The 5,416-nt window shown below is 50.1% G+C and overlaps 1 non-coding gene across 1 annotated transcript; it reads right to left on the minus strand.

Annotated features, from left to right (window-relative positions):
• Positions 1-2,188: 2,188 nt before the first annotated feature.
• Positions 2,189-2,296, minus strand: LOC127633083 (U6 spliceosomal RNA). Its single transcript, XR_007969171.1, has one exon. It is a non-coding gene; the product is annotated as a U6 spliceosomal RNA (small nuclear RNA).
• Between the last annotated feature and the right edge of the window lie 3,120 nt (positions 2,297-5,416).

A 5,416-nucleotide genomic window follows, 5' to 3' on the forward strand; every position in this document is an offset into this window, starting at 1 on the left:
GTGTGGAAACTGTACCTCAGAAGACGCTGACACCAGAATTTGAGGGGCCAAGCGAGGTGAGCGGATCGGTGTGGAAGGTGGTGGAAGTACTGTGAATTAACATCCTTTTAACTTTATCATTAATTATTTAGTAATAATTGTCATAATTTTCAGTTTGAAGATGGTTATGGTTACACAACAATACAATATGATGTTAGTAAATGTATTTGTGATCATATAATACTGTCAGCTGAGCATGGATTCGTTTTTTCACCACACAACACTTACCCTGTGTCTCCACCTCCATGGCTGAAGCTAGCAGATCATCATCTGTTGGCTCTGTGGGCAGAAAGTTGATAATTTTATTCACATTTACATTAGAACATGCATAGAATTATGGCAAGAATAGATCTAAAAACTCACTGTGTGCTCTGGCTGGCTGGGAATGCCAGCTTTGGCTGGGAGGAGGAGAAGCCGGACGTGAGGGGTGCGGGACAACAGGCTGGGATGCAGAAGAAGTTTATTTTTCCCTTCAGCCATGATGTTCTGCTGGTCCCTCCGCAGGATGTATTTTTTAGGGCATCCATCTTGCTGCCTGCGTTGGTGTCCCGGCTCCTGATTAACCTCACGTAGCTGCATTGGAAACATATACAATGAAATAATACAAATGATAATAAAATAATACAAAACACCATACAATTAGCAAGCAAGCATAAACATATATTACCTTTTCCTATCCCTGTCCGTAGCCTCATAGAGCTCCTTGTAGGTGCTCTTCTTGTGGACCCCAAAGCCCACCAGACAGTCACCCTCACAGCCAGGTAAGGTGCCCTCTCTCTGCCTGCGCACTTTGATGGCTTCTGCAAGCTTCTTGAATACACAGGCATACTGGAGAAAGGCATCCTTGTTGGCCATGAGGGCACCTCTGTCCTGGCTGCCAGCCTCGCGCTCCCGCTGATGCTGATGGTTTTCCGCCTGTACTGACCAAACAGCATTGCCAGCAGCAGGTCATCAAAGGGATCCCCTCCACCTCGGATAACCCTGACCTTGGCCTTCCCCAGCACAGCCTCAGGGGATTTAGGCACAAAGGGCACTCCTTTGGACACCTGAGAAAGATTTAAGAAAGATGCTGCTGGACAGGAATGATGATTGAGTGTTTGAAGCAGCATGGCACTTGGAGGATGAGGGGATGATTTAGTGTGTCGATCAGCCAATCAGATAACCTGTATTTACATGGACATTTATGGCTCATTAAACTAAATTTTATTGTAAAAATTGGACCCTTTACAATGAAACCTCCTCATTTCTGCATGAATTGGATAAGTGACATGTTTTGCACTCAAAACTGCGAATGCTTCTTTTTTTGTATGTGTATTCTATATTGTGTGTATTGTTTACTGTACATTGTATATTATTATTGTGTTGTGTTATTATGTGTACATGAGATATGTAAATTCTGTTGTTTATTGTAAATTGGTATCGTCACTGCCATGACTGCTATGTTGCTCGGAACTGCACCCAAGACTTTCACCCACTGCTGCACTTGTACATATGATCGTGTGACAATAAAGTGATTTGATTTTTGATTTGATTTGAAAGTCGTCGATAAGTGACGAGTTCAGTTCGCATCCATAATCGATGCATTTTGTAGTTGAGGCATGGAGGATCAGGGGATGATTTCGTGTGTTGATCAGTTTTGGTGGACAACTTTGGGAAAGTTGACATGTCCTGTGGTGCTATATGCTGCATCTACTATTTTAAGCATGTTGCTGATTCTTTTATAATTAGTATTCATGCAGTTATGAAATGCCTGCGTACAAGTTCAGATCGTTTGACATTGTTTTGGGCTGCGAAATATCTTAATCTTTCAGAACTTTTAGACAAAGCAATGATCATTTACCATGCCGTTTCTGACGATCGATTTAAATATATATATATATATATAAGTGTTTTCAGCCAAACTGCAGCGAGAGATGGGGAGTACGTCTCAATCATTTTCACATAAATATATGTATTAGTCAAAAATATGTTTGTAAGTGTTGTATATTCAACAACGAGCCAGTGTGGCGCTGCTGAGCGCAGTCACCGTCACGTGCAGAGGCTGCGCTCTAGCGGCGGTTGTGCTCGCATTAATACATGATATATGTGGCATGTTGCACTTAATACATACAGTAGATAAAACAAATACAGTAAATGAATAAATCCTAATCAAAATATGGAGCGCTTCACGAATTTGCGTGTCATCCTTGCCGCAGGGGCCATGCTAATCTTCTCTGTATCGTTCCAATTTTTGTACATGTGCTGCCTAAGCAAGCACGATCTGCTAGTCTGGAAGAAATCTATTTATACCATGAACCTTCAAGTAGCTGTCTGAGAGGTGGTAACTAAACAAATTAATTAGTCAACTCACTTACAGCAGCTGTGACTATATCATAGTGTCAAGAATGCACACATAAACCTGTAGACCTTTAAAACCAGTAACATGTGAAAAAACACACTTTTGTTTAGGTTAACCGTAGTAATCTTCTGAGATACAGACAATATGCAAAAGAGCCTGCTCTCTATAAACTGGGATTGGCCCTCTGTGCGTGACGTAGTCGAGCTCTTTGTTACGTGTCTTGTTCCATCCCCCCACAAGACCTCCTCCGCAAGAGCTGCTCCGTCCCCAGCAAAGTCCACGTAAAGACTACACGTGCAGTCAATGTGGGCAGCCCAGAAATAAAGAGTTCTCTTACGAGAGGTGCTCTCGTATTGCGTAAGCTAGCTTACGCTACGGGAAAGATTCATCTTTTCTGAGATATTGAAGCCAAAAAATTATCCTTAATTTTGTATCCATTGTCAACGCAGTGCGGCAGCTGCAGACCTTGAGCGGGCTAGCTAGCGAGCTCATTGGTTGCTCTGCGGCAACTGCTGCAGCCTATAGACGAGCTTGGGCGAACTCGCATCCAATGAGAGGTGTCCGCGCGCTCACTGCATCAAAGCCCGCCAAAATGGGCGTGACTAGAGTGCGTAGTTCGTAGGCTGGAACCCTGATTTTCATCTCTTCAGCGAAGCTCTTCGCATCGCTGACCTGGAAGCCGCGTCGCCGTTCGAGGGGCATCAAGCAAGCGTGGACAGCGCTAGAAGAAGCCGGCCGTCTCAGCCACCTTCAGCCATCCTGCGAGCTACGCCATCCGACGACGTATCCTTTTATTCAGCAAGCTAGTTCTCACGTACTATTCACAAAATAGTACGAGCGTCTTTTTCAAGATGCCTCGCTCCACTTGCGCCTCATGTCGCGCCCTTCTCAGCACAGGAGACCGCCACATCATCTGCGCTCTCTGCCTGGGACTGGGGCACGCAGAGCTCGCCCTCACTGAGGGCGGATGCGATTTCTGCGAGGAGCTACCGATGTCGACTCTGCGGGCTCGACTCGAGCGCTCAAAGCAGAAACCGCCGCACCGCCTTACCTTCAGCCAGCGCAGGAAGAAGCGCCGCTCACAAAGGCTGCCGGAAACTGTGGTTGAAGCGACTGCCTCGCCGAGCCTCTCCCTCGAGCATCGCTTTCACCCTCCCGCCCCGGGACGCGCAGTTGCCGCCGGCGGCCGCACTGCTGCCATCTCGGATGACGAGGCGGAGGATAAGGGCCGCTGTTCCATCATGGCTTCGGACAGCGAGGAGTGGTCAGGCTCCCAAGCCTCCTCCTCGGCCCAGGAATCCAGCAGGACCAGCGCCGGGTCGAAGGGGAGTTAACACGCCTCCTCACACAGGCCGTCGACCGCCTTGGGCTCGAGTGGTCACCGCCCCTGAGCAGGCACCTAACAGACTCGACGGCTGCTTTCTTCAAAGCCATCGCCGCTCTACACCCGCGGCCGGGCCGCTCCCTTCCTGCCGGAATTACACACGGAGCTTGCAAAGTCGTGGAACGCTCCTTTTTCAGCCAGGTCCCGTTCCCACGTCTCCACCTCTCTCGCGTCGGTGGACGGCGCCACTGAGAGAGGCTACTCCTCCATCCCCCCGGTCGAGGACTCGGTAGCAGCACACCTTTGTCCGCCCTCCGCGAGATGGCGTTCCAAGCCTGTGCTCCCATCTAAGGCCTGCAGAGCGACTTCCGCCTATGTTGGCCGCGCCTATTCCGCCGCCGGCCAAGCCGCATCTGCTCTGCACTCAATGGCCGTTTTACAGATCCTACAAACGGACCTTCTTCGGGAGTGGGACGAGAAAGGCAGGCACCCAGAGGCTGTTACTGATCTACGAAGCACGACAGACCTCGCCCTTTGCGTTACCAAAGCTGCAGCCCAAGCTCTAGGGAAGTGCATGGCCTCGCTGACTGTGACCGAGAGACACTTGTGGCTAACACTAGCCGACATGGGAGAAGCAGAGCACTCCACGTTCCTCAACGCACCGCTCTCTCCGACCGGTCTCTTCGGCTCCGCGGTGAGTGGCATTGTTGACCGCTTCTCAGAAGTCCAGAAAGCCACCCAAGCCATGAACCTCTTCCTGCCGCGTCGCACTAGCTCCTCTGCAGGCCGCTCACGTGATCAGCCTCCTGCACGAGCCTCTTCACAGCGCCCAGTTCAACAAATTCAGACTTCTCAGCGTCGACAGGGCGGCCGCCCTTGATCGCGCTCAGACCGCTGCCCCCCCGCGGGCCTCGACCTAAGGTAACGCTGAAACCCGAGCAGCCGAAGTCTTCCTAACTGTGTTGAACAAATGACGGCTCAGTCCCGCCGCGGCCGGACCACCGTCAAAGCTTCGCCCCCTGTCAGTCCCCTTCTCTCAGGCTACTGCAGTGGTGAATTTAGCAGCCAACAAGCCGGTGACACTGCCCGCTTGCTCTGCACTCAAACGCCGTTTTCACGGCGACTCAAATAAATCTTGTAAAGAGCAAACATGTCTTATGTGTAGAAAATGTGCCCACAACCCAGTGTTCACCCCTACACACAAGCATAACACATTCCGTGCCCCTATCAGAGCACGCTCTCATAAAGCGGTTACTGAACCGCTCGAGCGTCAGAGTCAATGAAGGCGCCCACAAATGCGTCGTGCGCCCATTCTCTGGCCGCTCTGTCACACGACCAGCCCTATGTGTAGAAAATGTGCCCACAATCCAGTGTTCACCTCTACACACAAGCACTGCATGTCTCGTGTCCCCACCAGAGCACGCTCACATAAAGCGGTTACTGAACCGCTCGAGCGCTAGAGTCAATAAATGCGCCCACGAATACGTCGTGGCGCCCATTCTCTGCCCGCTCTGTTACACGGCCAGCAAACATTCCTCTGTGTGTAAGTCCCGTGCCCATGACTATGCTTGCGCATCACGTAACAGATGTGACACTTTCCCCATTCATTCCAATCGGGAGTCACTCACAAAACAGCCTGTTCATGCTGTATGCGAGCAATCATGCATAAACACACTAAACGCGCTCACAGATTTTGTTCAGCTCTGTGTGCGGTA

The sequence above is a fragment of the Xyrauchen texanus genome, chromosome 39 (genome assembly GCF_025860055.1).
Source record: "Xyrauchen texanus isolate HMW12.3.18 chromosome 39, RBS_HiC_50CHRs, whole genome shotgun sequence".
Classification (NCBI taxonomy): Eukaryota; Metazoa; Chordata; class Actinopteri; order Cypriniformes; family Catostomidae; genus Xyrauchen; species Xyrauchen texanus.